Raw genomic sequence first — 26,574 nt, forward strand, 5'->3', positions numbered from 1 at the left:
GCTTATATGAGGAGCACAGAATTGGTGTACAGTTACACATGTGGAATATTATAAAAATGAAGATGTTTTAGAAATTAATAATTTTGGAAGTGTTGTTTAGCATACTAGTATACAGTGGCGTAGCCAGGATTTTGGAACCGAGGGGGCACAACTTGTAAATGTACCGACGGAAATATTTTTACCGACGGAAGTTGTGATTATTGACCCCAACATTTTTTGCATGGTTTGAAAAAGTGAAGAGCAAAAAAAAAAAAAAAAAAAAAAAAAAAAAGAGGATAATAGGCGTTTAATTCACAATTTTCATCATTTTCTTTACAATTCTCCCCTTTTTCCTATCACACGGGGTGAAACGCCAGTGCTAGTATATTATATCCTCCTATTAAAATAATTCCACCATACCATTAAGCAGTATACAGACTTTTTATTAGACGTACAATATTGTATGTAACATATCTACGTTATTTAATCTATTGTCATTCTATTTCCAGTAATGTTTAAGTTCTAACGAATGTTTGATGACGTAAAATCGGTAATATGTCTGGTAGAAATATATTATCGATTTTACCTCATCAAACATTCGTTAGAACTTAAACATTTTAATACTGGAATGATAGAATGGCAATAGATTAAATAACGTAGATAAGTTACATACAATATCGCACGTCTAATAAAAAGTCTGCATACTGCTTTATGTAATAAAATGCTTATAGCTCCTCATCTAAAGACTTAAATGATAATAATTATGCCCCGGAAATAATTTTTTAACAAATTAGAAAAACGGGTTCTATAAGTAGAACCTAAAAAGGTTCTAGAGACGTCCTATGTAGAACCTGAACGGTTCTATGCAGAACCAAAGGGATCTAAAAAGGCTTGAAGGAGCTATTTTGGTACTTGGTTTTCTTTTAGGTTTCATAAACCCTTAATGTTTATATTATACAGGACAGCCAATAACCCTATAGTCTATATCGGTGAATAATGCATAATTAGGCTATACAGTGTGTCCCAGAAAAAATTACCGAGTGAATAAAATTGAACGTAAGTCGAGAAGTAGACATTAGAATCAGAAAATTGAAAATGTCGCGCATAGCCTATTTTAATGTGCATCACATACGAAAATTTTGTTTGATTCGTTTGACTGGTTGCGAAGAAATTAACGATTTCATAATGTGCGCATCAATGCAGTTCATTCCAAGTTTGATCACAGGCGCTTTTTTCATACTCGTTAACCGCTTTCTAAAGTTTGTGTATTAAATTTAGTTCACATTATCAATTTTATAATCCGACGGTGTTATGCTTATGTTATTCATGCTTTCACTGAAGATGAATAACAGTTTGTCCGAGAAAACTTTGATTTCTGTAATTGGAAGCTTTCCAACTTTAATTATTTAGGTTGTGCAAATATGTTATATTTTAACTTTCCAAAGAACATTTGAGCCCAGAATGACAATGATCAAGTGCTTACAGTTTACGTGACATGCGATTTTTGATACCATGCAACATTAATGTTGACGTTTTAAAAGATTTAAACTTTGCATTACAATTTCTTCAAAATAGTCCATAAACTTAAATGTGTGTGAGAAATTGTTTAAGCCAGCTGGAATTCTTTTATGCAATAATCCTTTATGCAACATTTATATCAACATTAACAAAAACATATATTTACAAGTACCGAGCATCATCTTACATGCAAGCTTTCATTTTCAATATCGTGCAGGTTTTCAAATTTGAACAAAACCTAATTAAATGTTTTGCAAGAAACAGATCGTTTAAAAAGAACGAAAAGGATTTCACAGAACAAATCATGAAGCTCATTGACAGGTAACCACTAATAGTGCGCATTGTGTTGAATGATCTTTCTTTCAAACTTGGAATGAAGTGAATTGACGCATTCGTTATGTAATCGCTCATTTCTTCGCAATCAGTTAACCAATTCCAGTAATTGACGTATATGATGCGGAATAAGATGGGCTACACGCTGATGTTTAGATATAGATTTTGATGTCTATTTCTCGACTTACGTCCAAATTCATTCGCCCGGTAATTTTTTCTGGGACACCCTGTATATTACACTTAAAACCATCAATATAAGGGACCGTTCACAAACACTTGTAGGCCTAAGGGGAGGAGCCTGATGCAAAAAAAATTCATCGCGAAAATTTTTCGGGCCCTTTTTACAGACCTCAAAAATTTCGGGTCACCCCCACCCTCAAAACTTTTCCAGGGCCCCCTTTTTGCATCAGGCCCAAGTGTTTGTGAACGGTCCCTAATAATGGTTGTTTTAGTATACAAATTTGAAAGAAAAAACGTCACCCACTTAAAATTATTTATATTCAGTTTATACTTTAATTGTATGCCTACGTGCACTCAGCTTGTTCAATATGAGTGTTTTTAAATGTTTTTCAGTTGTGTTTTATGATGTTCTAACATGTCTAAAGACTACCCGCAACTCGAAAAGATGTAAATAATTTGCCTTTTAAAAATAGCGACATGTATAACATTATTATAGGATAGTGACTTGATGTGGTGAGCAAATAAGAAAGATTCGTGCACAAATAATATTTACACTGATAATAATCCATGGCTGCAAAAGAAGCATTAAAAATTTTATCCAACTGATGATGAACTTCATAACCGTAAAAACCAACACAGCAGAATGGCCGGGATTTTTAAGTAATTACTTTTTTTGAAACAATAACGACATACCACATCGTACATGCATACACGGTATCTGTATTTTGCATAATTATCTTTATCATGTTTATTGTTATAGAGAACTTGAACATGAACACATGCTCTATAATGAAGGTTATGGTTAAACGAAACACTTTTAAATGTGACCGTACACCACGAATGAGCCGTAAATGTCCTAAATTGTATTCTGAGCTACAGTGTAAAATTTGCATGAAGGTCATATTCATAGATACCTCAATTTGGTTCTACATGTATCTCATTTTGATAGCGCTAGTCAAACACCTTTCAAACCAATCAATAATCCTATTGTTGAAGAGGATTTTCTTAGAACTACGTATGTCTATAGAATTCTTAAATAGCTCTAGTCTTTGTTTGCTTTGGCTAAATCCTGCTCAAGTGGTGGGTTACAAAGCATTGTATTTTGTCTAGGTATGTATAACCAACAAAACAATGAGAGGACATTCCTGAACCTCGTTGATTTGGGGATGATTTGAAATGACCGCCAATTATCTGTTTGATATTTATCAGCAATGTGGGAAAAGAGACACATGTAGAACCGAAAAAGGTATTGTTAAAGGAGCAAAGTTCAACAAACCATAACCCCGCTTCTGGATATCGTTTGAAGTCAATGATATACCATTATAAAGCTTACAATAATGATATATTTTCTAAACACAAAATAAAACAAAATTGACCGGGCCGACTTTACGGCTCATTCGTGGTGTACGGTCACAAATGTGCATTTAACACGTTTAAAGAATAACTAGAACTCACACGTGTGTTATAGAATTAATCAATTACAAACTTTCATCTGATCCAGTCATGAATGTTTCTCAAATAATATTATTATGTTCAATGACCCACGACAAAGTGAAACCAATGCAACAGATCAATACTAAAATATCAAAATTAAAAATGATATAGACCAGATTTGAAAGTATTATTTTCATTATAGGCTACAGGAAAATTCCCATCATTTCCGAAATCAGGCTTTAAGAATGGATCAGATTACAAACAATGGATAAGGGTCCGATTTCTCAAAGATGCTAACTTGCTAAACGTCTCACAAGCGTCTCAACAATTATAAAGGACCCTTCACAAACACTTCTCTCGTCGAACATGAGTTTACACTATTTTCTATGGGGTTGGATGACGTACAGTTTTCATGGCCAAAAGGGGCCTCTTTTTTTTTCATCAGACCCCTCCCCCCTTTACAAGTGTTTGTGAATGGTCCCTAAGGGCTTATAAATGTCTTGAAAGCTTACATTCGATATTCACAAATGACTGAGGACTACCTTCGTTCTCGTTCTTTACCAAAGCGGTATAAAAACCCAGCAAGCCCTCTTTCGTGAACAGCCCTCTTTGCGTTTTGTCACAATTGCGCACCTTTGTGAAATCGGCCCATCAAGTCAACATTTATGTCCATACTTCCTTTACAGCTGAACGTCTGTGTCTTCTTCCTTTCTATAATCATGATAACAAATAGTCAAAATAAAATAACATTGTACTACTTCCTTATATCATTCTTAATGTGAGATAATTTACAGTAGCACTCAAAATGACCTATACACTGATCTCATCTTCAATTGCACCGTTCAATAAGCTCCATTTAATAACCATTACTCAAAATTTGACCTCAAGTTACGGAGAATGAGGTTTGGTACCTACGACATTTGAAGGTCATTTAATGATTTAACAAGCCTATTGAGGTCACAGAACTGCGGTCTGATAGATGACCATGCTTGAGGTCATGTGAAAGGAAGCTGTGGTACAAAATGGTTCTGAATTACAGGACATGCAGAAAGACGAAGCAAATAAAATGATATGAAGTAAGCGTTAGAAGCAGAAGGCTTGGCTTTAGCATTTTGCTTGAGCCTGGTCCCATCAGGACCCAAGCGTGTATCCACCTAGACCGACCGGTTAAACAAACAAACAAACAAACAAACAAACAAACAAACAAACACGCAAACACACAAATAAACAAACAAAGAGACCGAGAAGTAAGATGAAGGGAGCTGAAGGGATATAGGACGAACAATAGGGGAGAAAAAAAATATAAGTGTGGAAAATATCAGAATTACGATGCGGGTTCTTGAGAGATAACGTGTTGATCGGTGGCTCTGAAAAGAGCCGTTCACAATATGCAATATGCACACTAATAATATTTTGCATGAATAAAGCTCGGCTTCTCTGGCTTTGTGTAAACGGGGTAAACATCGGAACCATGAGTCGAGTATATGCCATACACAATCTGACATTTACAAATTTACATCTATCTTTTTGTCTCTGTTATTTCCCAATTTGATGAAAATGGCAAATTGCGCGGAATTATCCCAACCCTCCCACAAATAACGGAAAAATGTGCGGAAAAATGTCCATTATGTGGAAATTATAATAGTTACTAGAGGCAAATGATGGTCATAGACCACAAACCTAGCTGGGGCATGTTGGTGTTGTGGAGGTATCTGACCCCTGCAAAATGTTCCAAAAATGTTCCCCTGTCATGAGGTTTGTTGTCACCGAGTTTTGAGTCCTGTACTCCTTACAGATGTCCAGAAAATGCAATTATAAGATTTGACCCCAGATGACCTTTGACCTGATCCCTACAAGATGTTCCATAATTCCCCCCTGGTCATGAGGTTTGTTGTCACCGAGTTTGAGCCCTGTACCTCTTACAGATGTCCAGATAACGCAATTCTAAGATTTGGCCCCAGAATGATGTCCTTTGACCTGACCCATGCAAAATGTTCCAACATGTTCCCCTGGTCATGAGGTTGTCACCGAAATTGAGCCCCGTACCCCTTACAGATGTCTAGATATTGAAATTCAAAGATTCGACCCCAACTGACCTTTGACCTGACCCCTGCAAAATGTTCCAACATGTTCCCATGGTCACGAGGTTGTCGCCGAGATTGAGCCCCGTACCCCTGACAGACGTCCAGACATTGATATTCGAAGATTTGACCCCAGCTGACCTTTGACCTGATCCCTGCAAAATATTCCAAAATGTTACTCTTGTCATCAAGTTTATTGTCACTGAGTTTGAGCCCCGTACCCCTTAGATATGGCCAGAAAATGCAGCATTTCTAAGATTTGACCTCTGCATGATCTTTGACCTGACCCCTGCAAAATGTTCCCCTGGTTGTGAGGTTTGTTGTCACTGAGTTTGAGCCCATAGGGGGCTATCATATCATATATATACAGGGGGGTCATACATTTTCGGAAAGAAAAGTACGGAGGGCGCATAACAATTTTGATGACCAAAATGTAGGGAGTCACAAGATGGTGAACGGTGATGATAAACATGGTGTCTTGGACTAAAACATGAATAAATAGGAATTATTATTATTACCCAGGTATAATTCTGGTTTACCCTGTGTTTAGGGTTAGGGTTTGGTTAGGAGATGTCATTTTCTTTTGCGGGGGGGGGGGGGGGTCATGAATTTGTCTGTGACCGGAGTAACAAATTTAAATTTTTTTACTACCACCCCTATCTTGGGTCGAAAATCTTTATGCCCCCCCCCCCCACCTACACAGACTCAAGACAAGCATTATATAAGTTAAAACGAAAGATTGTATGCACATTTTGATTGTTAAATTAAAAGAATGCGTGCGCAGTGCGCAAAATGAAATTTTGAGTCACCAGCCCTTAATAATTCTATAACCCCCTATTTTGGGTGTTGAAAATTATAACCCCCTATATTTGGTCTAAAATTCTATGACCCCAGTATATTCACGACCCCCCTTCCGAAGAAAATGACAGCCCCTTATAATTTAAATTAGGGTTAGGATTAGGGTTAGGTTTATAAACAGTGAGGATTAGGGTCAGGGGTATAATTGGGGTTGCTTAGGGTTAGGGTTATACTTGTGCGCAGGGTATACCAGAATTCTTCCAATACCCATGAATAGTCCTGTAACTATCAAACTTAGAATTACATTAATATACTATGATCAGTCTTACCTTGTTAGTATTTCTCATTCAAGATCATCATGATCACAGAAAACAGCAAATGGGTGATAACAATAAAATGTACTGGTACCATTAAACTGTACATATTTATAAACATTTATCATACCCGGTTATCATACCACGATGCACTGACCACTTCATTTATAACACTGAAACTTCTTGGTAAGGTTTACATGTATAATTTTAACTTGTAATAGTATAGCAGGCCTATTCCTACTAGGGCATAAGGTTGTGCAATAGAAATGATTTATAATATACATGTACCGTGTATAGTCTGACCAATTGACCCCTTTTACTACATCAAATGTAAGGTGATACCACAGTACTCCGGCACCGAGTTATACCCAGTAGAGTGCTCCTGCACTTCTTCAACAGTTTCGAATTATTACAATTTTAAAGGCTTTTATACTATTTCCCCAAACCTCATAAACAAAAACAAATAGGGAAAACAAATCAATTCATGTCCCACTTTCATGTAAGCCCCCCGGTGTAAGCCTAGTCCATTTGAAAGCTATTTTGTGTTATGCATAATCTTTAACCATGTTTAATTTCACTGTAACATACAAGAACACTAATTGTTAATGTTTTAAACCACACAAATCAGGAACTGGGAAGCAAATATAAAACTTAATGCCAGATGTTTTTAATCAAACAAAATAAGATACATACTCTAAGATATACATGCAAGTATAAAACAATAGTTTCATATATACTGATACTAACATTGCAATTACTAACTCAGGCCAAAACACCTTCATTACAAAGAAAGAGCCCAGAGAACACTACAAAGAAAGAGAGCCCACATAACCATACAGAAATAAATGCTACACATTTTAAAGCTGGCTTATTAATCACCTGTTTCCAAACATACAAAGCAAACAATAATAAAGCCAGAGCCTAATACTTCAAATAGTAAACATAATGTTAAACCCAGGAATTTCTACTACAATTACTGTGAAGTAGAGCCTTTAACACACCTGGTTAATATCAAAAATCAAATTCCTATTAAAAAACCCCTATATAAACATGCCATTACTGCTTCTCATATTCTGTCACAGTTTCAATACATATTAAACAAACTCTGTGTATCCATACCTTCAGCCTCACTCACAGGGGATGAGATTTCAAACCCCAGTAACTAAATTTTCACTGAATCTACCCATGATCTTCCACACTGAAATCAAACCATGTCACAAAAATGAGGCTACAACCACAAACTACAACAATACTATAATTGAAACACAAATCATCAACTAGGTAATTAGCTCGCAAAACTTTTGTTTGTTTGTTTTCCAGCGGAAGAACCCGAACGATTACAATACCTAGCTGGGGGGTTTAGGTAAATACTCAATGCGTACAAAAATGTGACACTTTGTATAGGATTTCGCAGAATATGGAGATGAAAAAAAAAAGGTTTTAAACATTTTGCCGAAATGATATATAATCAAACTCTCTGAGAAAAACAAAATTACGTGTAAGATAATTATGTCATGATGCTGTGTATACCATGCACACCGTCATCATCCCTATATCTTCGTGTTAAAAATTGCCGTGATAGTACGATGAATCCTCACGTTTTTCAACAACTACGCATGGTGATTTTATTCGAGATAGGCCGTGCAACTCAGGCTAAGCATACAATTTGAGATTTTGAGCGCCTGCCACACTGTTTCTATTCTATGTTTTACGATTTTCGCATGATCAATATATGGCTGGCCGTAACCGCCACAACGTGGAGCTGCTACGCGTAGCTTACTTTTCGCTTCGCGGAGCTAAATTGACCAATCATGTTAGATCTTTTCATTACGCGGAGCCAGTGGATGCATCCTCGTTCCAGAGAGAGAAAACTATTGCCAAAATTAATGTTTACTATGGGGATTTTAAATGAATCGATTGTAAATAAACTACGACCAGTTGTACAGGATCAATACCATTGTTTGATTAGTGTATAGTCAATGTTACCTTGCATGCATGTGTCATGTGTGTGGCGTGTTTGTTTGTTTGTTTGTCTACTGTGTCAGGCCAGGATCACTGACACCCACGGTACTGAATACTCTCATACTATCACGGTGATCATATTGTTGAATGTTGTTGACTAAAAATAATCATGATGCAGTCATGTCTACAGTAGAACTCACCACGACCTTTGAAGGACTTAAACCCTATTAAAAGCTATTAAACCAAGATAACACTCAATGAAAACGGCTCAACTATGTTACATCAGATCTTCTCTGGTTAAATACACACTGCACTTGTGTCTGTTTTACCTGTGCAATGAGCAATGAGCTGGTATTATAGTTTCAGTTGGGTGAACGATTATAAAGCGAACGCAAGGTAACAATACTGTGGGCTTTTGTTTACGAAATGAGACAATAGTCTGCTTATTGTTAACCAGCGTTCTTGAAAATGAGAAGCTTAATGACTTAACACGTTTTAGAAATAATTTCTTCATATTTTTTGGTACAAAAGTACCAATATTTCCAAACACCTAAATTAGCTAAAAATTTAGGACATGTTACAAAACTATATTTTCTAGAATTGCAGAGAATACTTTAAATATTGGTCGGTTATTTTTTACACAGTAGTGACGTCAACTAGGCAATGGCCTATACTTCTAACATACACTATTTGTAGAGGTCACGCGTCAATGGTGAGCGCACTGAGTATTGTGTATAGGAAAACGGACAGTAACTACAGTATGTATGGCCTACTACTAGTATATAAAGTAAACTGATCCGAACTGGTTTGCAGTTTGCTGAAGGTCGAATTCCGCAGGGACACCGCGCAAGTTATACAAATTAGCTCCCGGCGATACACTGCAGATCGCAGAACTGTGTGCATAGTTTACCACCACTCTGCCTAGCTATCAGATGTACTTCAGAGTAGCTTCTTAAGAGTACCTTTGGAGTAGCTCCGATATGGCGTATCCAGAAGTTGGCACTAGTGTAGCACCGGAGTTGGCTTCTAGACAGACTATGGATGGAGTAACAGCGAAGTAGCTCTGATATGGTGCATCCACATGGGGTTTGCTAAGGTGTAGCTACTTCGAAGTAGCTTCAGAGTAGCTCCATTAAGGTGTAGCTTCAGGGCTACACCAGGTGTAGCCGCGAAGGTAATCTGCCGCGGTGGTAAACCGTGAATGAGAATCTGGATGTGTAGTTATGTACAATACTGTATGAGTTTCTTATGAGTGCATGTCCATCTTACTATAAATAAGGGAATGTTGTATGTATCTATCTATGTATGTATGTATCTATGTATGTATCGCTATAAAGGCTCCGTCAGTTTCGATCCAAATGTCGCCAAATTCATACGGGAGATCGAGGAATATACGGGAACGTGTTTAAACTTTATTTGGTTGAAAACGGTCAAGAATTGGCCTAAAAATCAGTGAAAATGTGGTACGTTGCTATGCTGGGTAAACAAAAAAGGGAGTCAGTTGTCAAGGTAGCCCGTGCGCGTCGTACGGGCGTATCTAATGCCAAGCCGCTCGCGTATCGCAGCGATAGCGCGCGGGTAACGCAGCACTACGCCATGCCGCGCGTAAACGACGCAGAGTCGCGCAATGAATGATAATACGGGTGAACGACCGACCGTAGGCGTAATAAATACGGGGAAAAGATGTGTGTTAAAAAGTATAAACAACATGAAGAGGTAGGCCTACTGTAATTAAAAAAGAAAACAAAATGAGGACAAACAGGTAGGCCTACGAGTATGTGGGTTAGCCTATAGTTAGTCACAGTAAGAAAATGAAAACGGGAATAAAATAGGCTAAAGAAGGAAAGAATAATAAAATCTAATAAAATTAGATGATTTAAATAAAAAAAGCTATTAAACTAAATAAATAACATGAAAACGGGAAATCACAAGCTAAGCAGCAAAATAAAAAATGAAGTCAACGGGGAAATGTAAGAAAGGACAGATTTAGAAAATAATGGGAACGGGATTGAGTAAATAAAAAACATGGTAACGGAAATTTGCAAGCTTAGCAGCAAAATGTTTTTAAAAAATGGAACAAAATTGGCCCATGTAGAAGAAACTAAAAAGAAAGAAAGAAGCTAAAATGGAAACTAGGCTTAACGAGGGTCAGACTCAGATAAATGAAATTTACCTTTTCAATGATTCTACCTGTTCAGTAATTCCTCCCGTTTTAGTGAACGCTCCCATTTACTCACCTAGCGGGGACCCGCGCGTAGCGCGGGTGTCCCGCTAGTCTTAATAATAAGTCAGTTCGTACTTTTCATAAACTACTTTTTGAATCATAACTTTCGTGACCGAGGATATCTTGCAACTACGTGACGCTCGTCTGGCAAATTCTTAATGAATAAATTCGCTTCACGTAATGAGTAAGTCGTACCGGTACTTAATTAGTCAGTTTTACCTCCGAGTAATGAAAAACTCTAACATGATCATGATTGGTCAATTTGGCTCCACGGAGCAAAAAGTCAGCTACGCGTATATCCAGCTCCACGTTGTGGCGGTTGCGGCCTACCATATCAGTATCCCATATGATATTTCTATTGCAAGAAAATTTTATTTGTTGTCAGGTTTTATCTTAAATACACTAACTGGAAATTAAATACACTATTAGTGAGGACCGGTATTTTGCTGTGGATATGTTTAACTGCAATTTGCGGGTAAAAAATTTGAAATCCTGAGTAAAAATTTTGATCATATTCAACTCTTTGAGAAAAAATTTATATAAAAGAATGCATGTAAAATCCAGCTGCAATACAATGTACATTATTGACACACTATCACCCTCTTTATCTACGGCAATAATAGAATATCGATTTCAATCGAATTGAATACGATGCTCAGTTTTGAGTTTGTAGTTGACTACTAAGCGACCTAAGCGATCGATTGCTAGCCAATCAGATAGAACTCCTTTTCTTGCGTTCGGTGAAATACCAGTCGCCCGTCGCTCACCAACGGAGTATTAAATTTATATTTATCGAATAGGAAGTCGACACTGTGCCATGTATACATGTATACGGGATTTCAAAATAGGAAATTCGCCTAGCCTTGCCTTATTACAATTTTATTACACCATGCCAATGTATGGGCGAAAACGTATCCTGTCAGTTTTGATGTGCTTCATGTTTACCAATAAATCAAATTTGTTCTTCGTCACTCAGCAACAAGCTACAAAGCTCATATCTGATGGATAGAGAACTCGTTATTTGACATACTCCAATCTTCCACAGTTCCTCTACCAAAGGACGAATTAATCATGTACCATAATGCATTGCGCAAATGATGTAGGAAGCAGTATGTGTGCAGTATACCGTACATGCCGTATATGTCACGTGGAAATGGCAAAGTTGCACACACTTTGATGATAAAATACGATGAAAAGTTCGAATGCGATACAATGAATTTGAAGACTGAATTAAAAAGGCTAGTTTGCGTATGACGTCCTGTCAACTAGCCCCAAAATGCTGTACTGCGCAGGTCAGCAACCAATCACGCCGCGCCTTTGCCCTGACGTCAGACGCAAACTAGTCTTTTTAATTCGGTCTTCAATTTAATAGTGGTCCTTTGGTGTTTTCTACCTGAATTTGAGGCCCATCACCCAAACATTCTTATTTCCAGTTTTTAGCCCTTTTTAAGTTAAATTGCTCCAGATTCTATACGCAAAATTGTGTATCCTAGGGGTCCATAGATGATATCACTAAATTAACACCGCCTAAACCAACACACATGTTCCAGGCCTAAAATGTTTAGGCGTGGAGTAAAATACTACACTCTTAAAACGAACTGCTCATTTTTGAATAGAAACTTGTCAAATTTAACAAGGGAAACTCAAATTATTCGAATGGGGATGTAGGCCTACAACAGATTGCTCTTCAAAATGAATCGGATTCTCATCAAAATGACAAGAAACTCATCAAATGTGATAGGATTGTCATGTCATTTTAAGAATAGGTTCTTGTCAAAAATAAATAGGTTCTTATCAAAAATGACCAAAAAATGAAATTTGAATAGTTTGCCTTCTCCGATGGGGATATAATAGAACCTTTTCAAATTGAAATGGATAATCTGGTCAAATACTAGTAATTGCAAACCACACTATACCTGTATTTATTTCGAAATGCATTGTGGGAGCAGTTCTACTACACACACAGTCCTCTATGGCGGATTATGTGTAGGCCTAATTAAATCAGAGTGAGAGAATTCTATGATTAAATTGCAAATAGAAAAGCATACCGTGGAACTCATCATTTCCTTCTATTTTTAAAGCAAGACAAGCAATTGTGCAATTGTTGTTTATGTAAGAAACAATGATGAAAGATGTGTCGTCCATTTTGTATTCCTATACGATAGTCAATGTCTTCATGTAATTCGTGGTGCAATCATCGATAAGTTCAAGAAATTATTTTTGTTGTGACATGATGTATGTTGAAAGACTGACTCTGTTGAAGTTCTAGAAACGGCAAATCTGCCGATAAGCTATATTAAGGGTAGACGAGGTATTGTTGGTCGAAAAGCAACCTAAAATCGATTTTCATTATCTAGATCAATATATTATTGAAATTTAACACATTGATGTGTTGCAAAAGTTAGTTCTACAAATCGTATACTTTGCAAACTTGCTTAATTTATTGTTGTTAATGAGTTATGTACGTTTTAAAAAGTGTTGTTGTTTCAGCCCTCTTTACAACGTAACTCAAGAACCGCAGCACCTATAAAAGTATATCTGTGATATTTTAATTCTTCTACACGCTCGCTATGAATTAAGCAATGCAGTTTTTTCCCAAAGCTCACTACCATTCGTAAGATGCTGTGAACTACCAAATTACAACAGTTTAAAATAATTAATAACCTTAAACTGCAAATCTGCAGATAAGTAAACCCCTGATCACATGTTGAAATGCGATATCAAAAATTGAACGCAGAGTAGTAAATGGGCATTTTGTGATCCAGCCTCGTCCCCATTTTTCTCAAAAACAATTCACTTTAATACCACTGGAAATCCCTGGCTATAATGTTTATGTTAAAATAAATAAATAAATAAATAAATAAAAATCTTGCCGGATCATTCGCTAAGCAAAAATATCGTCAAATTTATATTTATGTTTTGTTAACACAACGACGTTGTTGTTTGATTCTTGTTTTTGCTATAATTCCAAAAATAAGATGTCATTTTGTTCCAATTTCCAGTTTAATTTTTCAATGTTGAAGTTAAACATATTTGTGATAGTAATTTTAATGTGTTTATCAGTAGCGAAGTTCAAATATTGGTTCAATATGGTTTACCCGAGACCTATATTTATACTTCATTCATATTTTACGGGAGACACCCTGTATGAATCATTTCTATACTTATATCCCGATGATGGATGTGTGGTGTGGAATAGATCATACGTGATGATCCGACCTCCTGTATCAACTATCTCAAAATACATTTTAAGTTGACTGTTCTCTTTCTATCAACTCCACAAGACGTGTTTTTTGATTTCTCATAAATTGACAAGTTCCTATATCACTTTTAAGGCGACGATGTTTTTTTAAAATCAAGTTATTCAACATTTTTATGATATGTACAAAAATCAAGGCAGTGTAATGAGCGCAGATTGCCTCCGACTGCCAAATGAAGCTCCAACCCTCTCAAATGTACATGTACAAAGAAATTTTGCCTCTGTATATTACGAGGGTCATTCAAAAAGTTGTTTCCTCCATGATCATATCTCTGTCTGTTATCTTACGTGCCATGATATTGAAATTACCAAAGGTTATACTCTTAAATCTACGCTACAAATTAAAAATTATTTGATTAAAATGTGATTGTTGGTTGTTAAGATGTGTTGGTTAAAGTGAATATAGATTTGGTTCGTCGGAAACGATCTGAAAAGAAAGGTCAATTTTGATTAAAAAGGTTGCCTAACAGTAACATCTCTGTAGAAATCATTACAGATATATTTCTGAAAATTATTAAATTGCTTTATTTTCCTTCAAATAATTTAATCTTGAAAACATTTTTATGGAGATTATCCAAAGCTACAATATGATGCTTACTAAACTTTTGGCTTCAGTTTTTAACCGTTTCCGATGTACCAAATCTGTATTTGCTTTAACCAACATATCTTAACAACCAAAAATCACATTTTCATCAAATAACTTTTGTTTGGTAGCGGAGATTTAAGAGTATACAGATAATCATTGGTAATTTCAATATCTTGGCACGTAAAATAACAGAGATGTGATGATGGAGGTATAACTTTTTGAATGGCCCTCATATTTCTTAGTTTGTAAATTTTGACCCTTCCAATTGAAAATTGCAACCCCTCCCCCCATGAAATTGATAAGTTTACACCACATGTATAGGCGGTATATTTTCTTGGATTGTCTATTCTCCATCAACCCGTGCTATCAAGTACATCAGATATGTTTCTAATTCGTCATAATTTGATCTGACATAACCTTTAAGGAGACAATGACCCGACCTAATTCTAAATCAAGATGTCAACATTTGGTATTTGGAAAAGTAAACTAAAACTTTTATTGAATCAATTGGGTAGTTGACTTGTATAATTGGAACTTCTCTTCAGATGGAATGATAGGCTATAAACTTCGTTTGGGAAAATCCCTACACTGTAAATTGAACACATGGAACGCGTTCATTAATATAACGTTTTTTTAACACATGACACGTGTTCAACTTATTTAGAGAACACTATAATGTGAACACCTGAGACGTGTTCATAAGATACAGTTGAACACATGACACATGTGTAATAAGTGTTCTAAAATATTTCAGAACATCAGTGTTCAAACTACAAGAACACCAGTGTTCAAATGAAACAAAAAGAAAGACATAAGGAAATTTTGAACATGTGTCAAGTGTTCAAAAGGTGTTACATATGCGTTCTAAGTTTTGAAAATGTTGTCTTATTTTTCAAAATAAAATATTAATGTAACAATGTTTCCTTTTTGTGATAGTGCTAGGTAAGGAGACACTATTTAAGGCAAATTTTAGTATAGATATGCAGACATCTTTTCATAACTCTTGGAAACAGAGACAGAACACTAGTGTTCTATCTATGACTTTAGTTTTACAGTATATAGGCAAGAGAAAACGTAGTGAAATTTACACACTCTCAAGAATACAATTTAATTAACTACATTCATGCATAAACTAAATGTATGACTGACGTGTGTTTTTTTCTTTCTGAAAAAACATGGAAGTAATGTTTTCCCCTTTAAAAATAATGGATATTTCAAACGTGTTTATGCGCTATTTCCGCCTCAAAAAGCTTCAAAAACAGATGTTTCTAACGCCTTTAAAGTCAATTTCAAAATGACTTTTATTTTTCAAAAATGATTGGCCATCCTCACCTTAATTTATAGTAACGCAGAAATGAAGAGGCATTCTTTAAGTGATATGTGTGCTTAACCCAAACCTCCAAATGCCAAAGGCTAAGCGAAATATTTGATCAAATATTAATGAAACAAATCGTTATGACCGAGCTATATTGGTTTGATTGCTAGAATACTTTGGTTTGATTGAGGGTTGGTTTATGTACGTCCTTATACACTGCCACTTTGTCTTGCAGTTAATAACTTTAATAATGCCATCAATATTGCATATATAGTATAGGGCCTAGAGCAGGCTCTGTCAAAATTTCCTCCGGGGTGGGGTTCATTCAGTGAGACTGGGATAAATTTTGGGTCAATATAAAAGTTCATAAAAATCAAAAATTTGAAAAAAATTTTTTGAAAAATTTGAAAAAATTTGAGGAAATATAATTTAAAAATAAAACGCGGTCATTCAGTGAGAGATTATCAGAAATTTCCCCAAAATTATTTTAAAAAAAAGGGGTCTTTTGTGACAGGAAAACAAGGGGATCATTGGGTGAGAAGATAAAAAAGGGGGTCATCTATTGGGTGAGAGGGAGTTGGAAAATGGGGGTCAATGTGGCCGCACATCCCCGTTTAATACCCATTTTTAGTGAGTGTCCCCAGGGATACTTTCTATGCAAATTTAAGTTCATGACCAATATATATTTTAGAGGATTATCATGTGTAATTTGCGACTTGTTCTGTTGCACCTTTAATAGAATTAGAGAAAATTCATGACAGACTCTTAGGTACGTATGCCGAATACAGCTCCGTGAAATTTCACTCTTATTCAGAATAGACTCAGAATAACGCAAGTGAAAACATTATAGACTTTAACATGAAATACAACATGCAGGGTGCGTCTGAATTCTAGAAGAAAAAAAGGGGATCTGAAAATACGTGAAAGTGTGCAAAAGCACTCATCAGAGAGCCCTTCACGGCACAAGTAGACCACGAATTACTCCTCCTTTGCAAAAAGCGTTTTATCGCAAGTTTGTTATAAAAAGTTTAAAATATCCTCACATCACCGAAGAGTGCAATTCCAACTCTTTAAAAATGCCCCCTCTGAAACACTTTCAGAATAGGAAATCTCTCTTTTACATTTGACAATGTAAAATTGTTTTGTTTTTCGATGAATTGAATTTAATACTAAGAAGAGCGACGATGTAAAGACCATATTATTGGTACTTTCTTGCCGTTGATGTTGCGAACATCGATAACGCACTCTTCTTGACCTCGCTTTTGATACTTTATAATCACATGATAATCTTCTTGTCCTGGCTTTCGTTATGTAATATCAATGTTCACCCCTTCAACGGCAGGAAAGTATCAATTATAGGAATGGTCTATACTCGATTTAGTGGTGTGTATCCTGTAGCGTTTGCAATAACCCGCAATCGCCTCTGCCGCAATCGCATCCGCAATGAATGTAAACGTTTGTTTGTTTGTTTGAACGATCGCTCCGTAGCCTCCGTGCGTAGAAACACTTGGGTCTTGATATGAAGGACCAGGCTCGTGTGAACCTATATAATTTCATAATATACCTTTTTAAAACATACGATTATAGTAACGGCTTAGAAGTTGTAAGACAGTACTTCAGTGTTACAATTCGTTTTTGGCCAAGACGAATTCAACCAAACACTTTTGGATGCGTGCGGGCTAGGCCTATACCTAATGTATAGACCTCTCTCGGAAAACAAACGGGGTTGTATTACAAAGATATTACAATTAAAAATATTATTTATATTAAAGTACTTTAATTCTCAGAAGTGGATTTATTTGGACTTCGTGTTTGTACCTAGAAGGCGGACCCTATCTTAATGAATTTTCTTCCTTCCAAGGATGCGCACGCATCATCACAATTTCCATTGTTTTTAGTCTCCACAGCAGCCAGTTTGGTTCCGCTCCCTCCACACAAACAGTCTGCCAATGGTCACGAACTGGTCCTCTTTGATTCGCTAACGGTTTTCTGCCGACGTCATCCAGCTTGACGTCAAACAAAGCTTTCAATTGGTCGATCGGCTAGACGGCTACTTTATTATTCATGAGCAAGTTTGACCCGCCATCTCGCCATCTGCTCGCCAGCTGACTGAGGTCAATCAAGTTCCCGTATGTACAGCTCTACGGCTAGATTTGTGTAGCCAATCAGAAACGGCGTTATAAGTGGCCATTGGCAGACTGTTTGTGTGGAGGGAGCGTAACCAAACTGGCTGCGGAGGAGACTACGTTGTTTTTTGCCTGGCAGTATGCGCGCGCATCATATTTTGTTCAGGGCTCGTGTTTTTAAACCTCCCGCCACATCACAATAAGGCTATTGAACCCGGTGTAGCGGGTTGCATGGGGTTCACTCAAGCAAATCGATATGCCAGTCCCTTGCCTTTGTTGATAAACATTTAGGTCAACTCATCTATAAATACCCACGTACCTTTTCGTCAGCTAAATAGATGGCATCACTCTTCAGAACAGCAAACTTCCTCTTCCATCTGAACTTCTTACCCCTTTGTATCTCACATTCAAGAAGCCAGTTACTTCTTCCCCTTGGTCTTCAGTTGCTGCTGGCATTGTCTCAAGAATTCTTCACAAAATCCTCTCAAAATTTGAAGTCAACGTAATTTCCTTAACTCATTCGTCTGGAAGTATTAAATCTCTTCTATTTCTTACATAAAATCTGCAAAAAAAAAAAAAAGAAGACTATAAGATAATCAGTGTCAAGTAATTAAAGCCATAATGTACGATTTCTGTCAAATTTAAATTTTGTTATAAATTCTTTACCCAAAATGCCAAAATAGTAATAGTTTCTGTCCATTTTAAACTGAAAAACAAGATAAAGTGGAAGAAACCCCACTGGTTAATTGTCAAAAAATGCAAGAAGAAGATATAATCAGTGTCAAGCAATTTTGACACCCATCGAAGAAATATCGTGTCAGGATACTATTTCATGAAATCGACACAGCTTGCTGAAATTAACCAGTTGAATTCTGCATATAAAACGTCCGTATAGCTATCTATTCTATACAGGCTGTATCAAAATGATTGGTATCCATTAATTTTGATGGCTATTGAAAAGCCTGTCTCTTCCAAATGCAACATTGGATACTCTTGAAATTACCATAATATATTGTTATATGATTGTTTATGATATTAATCAACAAATTATGCGGATCCATGTTGTATTTGATGTGGCAATTCATTGCCATAATCACTGAAACTGACGTACCAATCCGGGGTACAATCATTTTGATACCGCCTGTATTCCATCTCAACATCAAATCATGTCACTATGACTAGTTGAACGATGATATTAAAAGTGATAATGGTCCACATGTAACCGAATCCAAGAAATAAGAGGTTTCTTTCCAACTGATCGACAGAATCGTACAAATTAAATTCTTTAAGTCCACTATTTTATAGAATAAAAAAATCATAAGCATTTGGCTCGCCTGTTTTAATATCACACTTCTGTGCCCGGCTTCTGTGTTCACATACTAACTTCATTATCATGAACAGCATATCGAATCCGGGAAATAAGTTGTTCAACTTTTCCGTAATATTAACCTCATTCGTGAGTACAGTTCAAAAGTTGAAACATGCATATGTCATCAATGCCGAGCTTATATACCACAAAAATATCTTCACGTGTTGTCCATGCAGCATGTACGGTGTGGTAAAAAGTGCTATAATATCATATTATGGAAGCAAAAGTCGAAATAACTTATAAATGGCAATCGGAAGAGGTCACAATCCAAGAATATTAAAGTTTTCACATCTAAACTGCTTGTATTTTAGTAGCATTATGTTATAGATAAAAAAATCCCGAAACATGTGACAGTGACAATATCACATCAACTGAGTTCAACAATACCACGAAGAGTCCAAGTGTGTCTCTGCATGGAGCAACCGTTTAAACAAACAAACAAACAAACAAACAAACAACCAAACGAGTTCAGTCAATGCATGTACTCACAGTATAAATGGCAATACCAATATGATAGTAGTTCCAGGTAACAGAAAATCCGTCTTAGCATTAGTTTTGTACACCAAACATGGTTCAAAACGAAGCGCACATTTATGTGCAGTATTAATTTGTCTCTGTAAGAGTCTCTGTTACACGATCATGACAGTATATGGCTCAGATTTGCAGACTACTAGTATCATCTTCAAGAACAGATGATTATGGCAATTCGTTCTTAATGATGCTCAGAATCCTTGAGGTTTAAATTTCATACATGTGTATCATCTCCCTATCTCGTACCCAGTAGGCTATACCATCTCTACGAATGATGCAAGGAGACGCATGTGAGGATGATTTGCGCTGGTTGATGAAATGCGTATGTGTTGGCTTGATGGGAAACTCTTGATCCCGCATCTGATGTAAATTTCAGGCGTCTTATCTATCCAAGAATGCAGGATAGAGATTGAAGCTTGACCTCGCGATGATGATGCTACCTTCCGTCTGTCTGTCTGTCTGTAGTAAGAAGAGATAACAAATTTACATAAATGTTTATTTGTCTAATTATAGAATTCTAACTATATTTTTGGCACAAGACGAAAAACTAAATGAAATTTAACATCTAAATTTAGTAAAAGTCTGTAGACAATTGGCAAAAGCGACATTAACAAATGAAGACCTGAGCGCAAGAAGACCGTAAGTCCACTTGGCCCCTCAACATCTATACACTAAAATTGCGTATAGTTTCGTATAGTTTGGTAATGTTTTATACATGTTCAGGGGCCAAAACAAATCTTTCACAACCTTTCATGATGTTTTCACCCTGGAACATGTATTAAACATTATAAAACCCTAAGAAACTATACGTAACTTTAGTGTATACATGTTGAGGGGCCAAGTGGACTTACGTCTTCTTGCGCTCATGTCTTCAAATATAACAATCTCCCCCTGTAATTCGGAACTCTCTTAGTAATTCTTTGCATTATACGAAGAATAAATCTAGCAAAACTTTGAGCCAAAACTGAAATTAGTCAGCAATTCAACGAAATTGAAATCATCGTAATAACACGTAAGCCTTGTTAATGTTACCATGGTTCTAACTCAAAACTATAATATCATAATTATAATCAATCATGCTAGTTGACGTGTAGATATAAAAAAAAAGGAAAAATTTTCCTTTTTAAATAAGTTAATGTACACTCATGGAAATTACATGCATTTCTTGGATTTACTTTGTTTTGTTTTGTTTTATTTCTTCTTTTGCCTGGGTTACTCATTCAGTGGATGTTTTAAGGTATCCTCTGTTCTTCCATGAGGCCCCTGGGTATTGAGGTAAACAGCTGCCTCAACTTTTCTGAGTATAAGCAACGTTTGGACAGTATGTTTTGTGGGACATGAGAGCACATCCAACATATCGAATTGCATTATGAATACGAAGAATATCCTTCTGATATCAAATAATTTTGATATTTAAAAAAAATCGCGATGAATACACATTTTATGGGAAATTATTAAAAATTGATATTTTTGATATTTAACAGTTCTCGAAGTAAACTTTATATTGCCGAAAAGTTATTGAAAATTTTGACCATTCGTATTGAAGTTTAATATAGATTTTTTTCCCGAAAACACCAAAATAAATTAGGTCTTTTTGGTTAAAAAAAATAATGTATATCTTCCATATGAAAGGTCAACATTTTCAATTGAACGTCGGCTTTTCATTCCAGCTATATCACTTCACATATCATTAGATTTATAAAGTTTACTTAAATATCAATATTTTAAAAATATCAAATTTGAATAATTTGTCATACAATCAAAATTATTTGATATCAGAAGGACATTCCTCGTATTCAGAATGCAACTCGATAGGTCTGGTGTAATCTCATTTCCCACAAAAATACTGTGCAAACGTTAATATCCAATTCCTTAAGGGATCTGGAATGAGCGTTCGTTTCGACAGTATTTTTGTGGGACATGAGAGCACATCAGACATATCGAATTGCATTCTGAATACGAAGAATGTCTTTCTGATATCAAATAATTTTCATTTTTGAAATTCACGATATAATACAAATTTTATGACAAATTATTAAAATTTGATATTTTTCACATTTTGATACATAACAGTCCTCGAAGTAAATTTTATAAATCTAATGATATATTCTTAAAGTGTATGTAGCTGGGAGGAAAAGCCGACGATCAATTGAACATTTTGACCTTTCATATTGAAGATATGGAATTTTTCCCAAAAAGACCTAATTTTTTCTGGTGTTTTGGGAAAAAAATCCATATCTTCAATACTAAAGGTCAAACTATTCAATTGATCGTCGGCTTTTCATTCCATCTACATACACTTTAAGTATAAATCATCAGATTTATAAAGTTTACTTCGAGTACTGTTAAATATCAAAAATATCAATTTTAATCATTTGCCATAAAATGTGTATTACATTGCGAATTTCAAAAATCAAAATTATTTGATATCAGAAGGACATTCTTCATATTCAGAATGTAATTCGATATGTCTGATGTGCTCCAATGTCCCACAATAAATACTGTCCAAACGTTCATACCCCATCCCTTAACTCAAGATCATTTAGCCTGAGCAGGTTATTACAACTGAATTATTTAAATTGCGTCAATTCGTTTCGTTTAAATTACAACAACTGCCTTAGGAAAGTATTTCCAACATGAAAAACTTCATAAATGTCAATAAAAGAATAAAAGGAAACAAGAAATGTCTTTAAAAAGACAACACCATGGATGAAATTCATGTTTCATAATTTTACATTGACAAGTACTTGGAATGCTAGTAATTTTGTGTGTGTAGCACATGCACAACTAACCGGGTTGGAAATGTTGTTACCACGAATACCACCAATGACATAGGCCTACTATAAGCTAAATTGAAAAAATGTGTGTTAAATAGGTCTACATTTAATTTATACTTAATTTATACTTGTACAAACAAAGGGATCAATGGAAATCACATCCACCGAGTTTCGCATCAATCCAACAATCTATATTCAGACGACTTTGTGATTACGTTTTATGACATGACTTTGAACATTCTGACAATCCAACAATATATACTTATTCCACCTCAGGCTCAGATGACCTTTAACAATTATAATCAAAAAGACTGATTACTCAATCCCAGGGGTTCCCTGGCTCAATTCGATCTTTATTTTCTGAATGTGTTGATTATAATTGTTACTACTAACTGCCCAGTTGCTCTACCAAAATGTATAAAACCAAAGCAACTATCTACCCCCAATTACTGGTATTTTACCCCGACTACTAGTGTCACTCCGTCAACATCAATTAGTGATGGTATAAACTAACCCTAGTTAACAGTGCAGGTGCCTGGGCACCTTATACCTAGCTTGGTTCCTGTCTGGTCAGATAATTGCTCATTATAATTGTTGAATTAGTGGTCACTTGTTGACAGCTTATCAGTAGCATGGATCAGCAGGGGTGCATTTATATCATTTTTCATAGAGCAATTGTTCAAAATATTTAATGTCAAATGGTTCCTAAAACCTTATTTGTGAATGGATTTTTTATCGTTAACGAAACAAAATGTATGTTTAATATATCAATTATTCCATTAACAGCAATTTCCTAAGTTTCCATCCATAAATAATCACAGAGTATCATCTGTTTACAAAATAAGTGTTTATTTTCAGATTTCCAATTAACCATTATCAGTATGGTGCCAAATCCAGACCTTCCTAATAGTTATAGTCAGAAACAGGTATTTTGTCCTGTAGTCCTTGGCAACCCAGTCTGCTTGTGGCTCACTCGCAAACATATACACGACAGAAACCGGCTGTGAAGGAGCCTAATGCACGTAAACAACTTCCTTATAACATGTATAATAAAATCCGATTTTGAGTATAATAAAGAAAGTCATGCATATGCAAAATGAAGCAATTACCTATTGCTAACTTGGTAAAATGCATACTCGTAGCCCAATCTTGTAGGCCTACATCATAGCACCCAGTTTTGGTTTGTGGTTTCGAAATGTTGCAATTAAACATTAGTTCTTTCAAATATGAAACGCTAAAACCCAAATCTAGAACAAACAATCATATATTTAGAAAGATATAGCAAACTTTCCATGATAGAGATTGGACCCAAGACAAAGTACACCCAAATTAAGTGTCAATTCAGAATTATCCCACCACGGTGGAGTGATATTTGAATATTCTTCTATTAGCAGGCCCTTACCCAGGGTTGATGAGAGATGCGGCGGGAGAAGTGGACCTTTTATGATTTTTTCCTTCAACAACAACAACAAAAAAAACCGCTGATTTTTAACATTTTACAGAAAAAGTGGTTTTTAAAAATTCGAATTGGCAGGCTCGGGGTGGGGACTACGGTTTTAATCAGTGGATTAGGGGCTGTGCAATAATTATGAGCCCCGGGAGAGACATAATGGGGTGGATGCATGGGGATAATGTTGTTGCCAAACCAAAAGGGGGAGGGGTCAAGCCATTTTAGGCAGGTCGGTGGAAAAATGGGAGCAAGGAGTTTTGTAATGTGACACGCCGTTTGGAAAGTTTTTTTGGGGGGGGGGGGGCTAAATTATTGCACAGACTGAACACTGTTGAAGTTAAAAGTCATTAAAAGTTGAAAACGAAAACACTCTAAAGTAAACTTATAGGACATGCAGTTTAATAATAATTATGTTATAAGGAAGTAGGAAGCACAAAATACAGCCTTGTAAGATATAGTAGTTGTATTACGGTATTCGATCACATTTCGGTGGCAAATATTTGTATTGGCATAGTTGTGTTACTTCCTTAGTATTTGCGTTATGGTGAATTAAGGCCTATACACACTTAAAACTACGGTGTCAAAGTTCGACCACAAAGGGTAATTTTTGACCCAGTTTATTCTGAATCAATCATTTTTGTCAATTAGGCCTATGCACCAACTAAAAAAGGGTCAAATTATGTTGTCGTTAATTATTTAATGTATATATTTGATCCCAAATTATGGTTTCAATTATTACTCCCGTCGGTGTTAAAATGACTTTATATCTCTTTAAAAAAAACCCTTTGGGGGTTAAAATGACTATGTTTTTAATAGGGTCATTTAATGATTGGGGGTTAAAATGGGGACGATAAAGAAAATGTCACCTCTTGGGGTCAATAAAAGACTAGGCCTGCACGTTATTTCAAAAATGACCATTTTAGGGGGTCATTTTAATATGATGCGTAGGCCTACAGTACAACAACGCGTGGTTAATTTCAATCACGAATAGCGTCAAATAAAAGTGACCCGTAATGGGTTAAAAAATTTACCACGTTGTTTTAAGAGTGTATTTGCTATATTTTCTGTGGCATTGGCAAAAATGTATCTCGTCGCAGATCTTGACCCCTCTCTCTCTTTTATGTATCGGAATAGGCCTACTCTATCGCTCGTGCCACCCCCCCCAACATATTTTTCTCGTCCAAATGAGTTAATTTTAATCCACATTTAAATGAATAAATTGTAATAAATTTATTATTATTTATCGTCTATTTAACAAATTTGAGAGAATAAAGGTTCGTTCATACTACCACCGCATTTGCGATGCGTTGCTTTGCGATGCCGATATCGATTACTTTTTGCCGCAACTCAACGCAACTCGTCGCATTTCCAAGTTAAAATGTATTTAACTTCATTGCGATAACGCAATGCAGTAGTTTGCAGTACGACGCAGTGCGGTAACGCACCGCATCGCAATGGTAGTATGAACGGACCTTAGGTCTGTATACTTAATTTCCTATACCGTGAGCATGATGACATTAAATTTGCATCGCTCTAAAATATACTATCATCACAATCTAACTTGGTTTAAGAACCATGTTGAAAGTCATGTCTTCCGGCATTATCGTAGCGATATTATTTTCAAGATTATATCTTTCAGAGGATATATTACTGATTCAAAGATTAAATACATTATAAAATAGTAGAGCGATGGTCATATATTGATTAAATTATATATGGGTGCACGAACCTGTATTTAATTGTATCGGGCTGTTCTGGATGAAATCCATACACCTCCCGTTGAAGACATGACCTAAATCTTCCACATAGGGAGTGTGAATTTCAAATAGGAGTTACATGAATGGGTGGCTCTATTTGAAATCTACACTCCCTGTGTGTCAGATTAAGGCCATGTCTTCTATAGGGTGCAACTGGGAGATTAAGGTCATGTCTTCCATAGGGTGCAGCGAGTTCAACTGGAATAGCCCAATCGGCTTTATTATGTTTATTTGGCGACGAGAAAAGAAAACCATGTTCTACGGGCATGCGGAAGAGACTACAGTTTTAAGAAAAAAAATGTTATTAAAGAAGAAAAATCAAATCAAAATTTTTCAAAATATTTTGGCCACAATCAAACGGCCGTTTTTAATTGCATGAATTTCAATTTACTAGGTTGTTACAATTCACTAGATTATTGGGCCATATTCTTCGGTATTATGTTTCTCCAAACCATAGACCCTCTTTTCAGTGATGTCCAACCAAACACGACCAGCAGCGTGTCACACAATTACATGGTCATACCGTAGTAGCTAGACCCTGAAAAAAGTTTAGAGTCTATGGTCATACAATTATGTTGATA

The 26,574-nt window shown here is 35.9% G+C and overlaps 1 protein-coding gene across 3 annotated transcripts in view; it reads right to left on the reverse strand.

Annotated features, from left to right (window-relative positions):
• Nucleotides 1–26,574, reverse strand: part of LOC140141277 (uncharacterized) — a 48,966-nt gene that overhangs the window by 15,795 nt on the left and 6,597 nt on the right. Inside the window, exons 2-4 of one of the 3 annotated variants that reach the window (XM_072163090.1) lie at nucleotides 19,968–20,464; nucleotides 18,429–18,671; nucleotides 4,120–4,155 (exon numbers count right to left, since the gene is read on the reverse strand). The gene's annotated coding sequence lies outside the window, so the exon portion shown is untranslated. Of the gene's footprint in view, nucleotides 1–4,119; nucleotides 4,156–18,428; nucleotides 18,672–19,967; nucleotides 20,469–26,574 lie in introns of all 3 variants that reach the window. The other 2 variants (XM_072163087.1, XM_072163089.1) reach the window with 2 other exon arrangements.

The sequence above is a fragment of the Amphiura filiformis genome, chromosome 19 (genome assembly GCF_039555335.1).
Source record: "Amphiura filiformis chromosome 19, Afil_fr2py, whole genome shotgun sequence".
Classification (NCBI taxonomy): Eukaryota; Metazoa; Echinodermata; class Ophiuroidea; order Amphilepidida; family Amphiuridae; genus Amphiura; species Amphiura filiformis.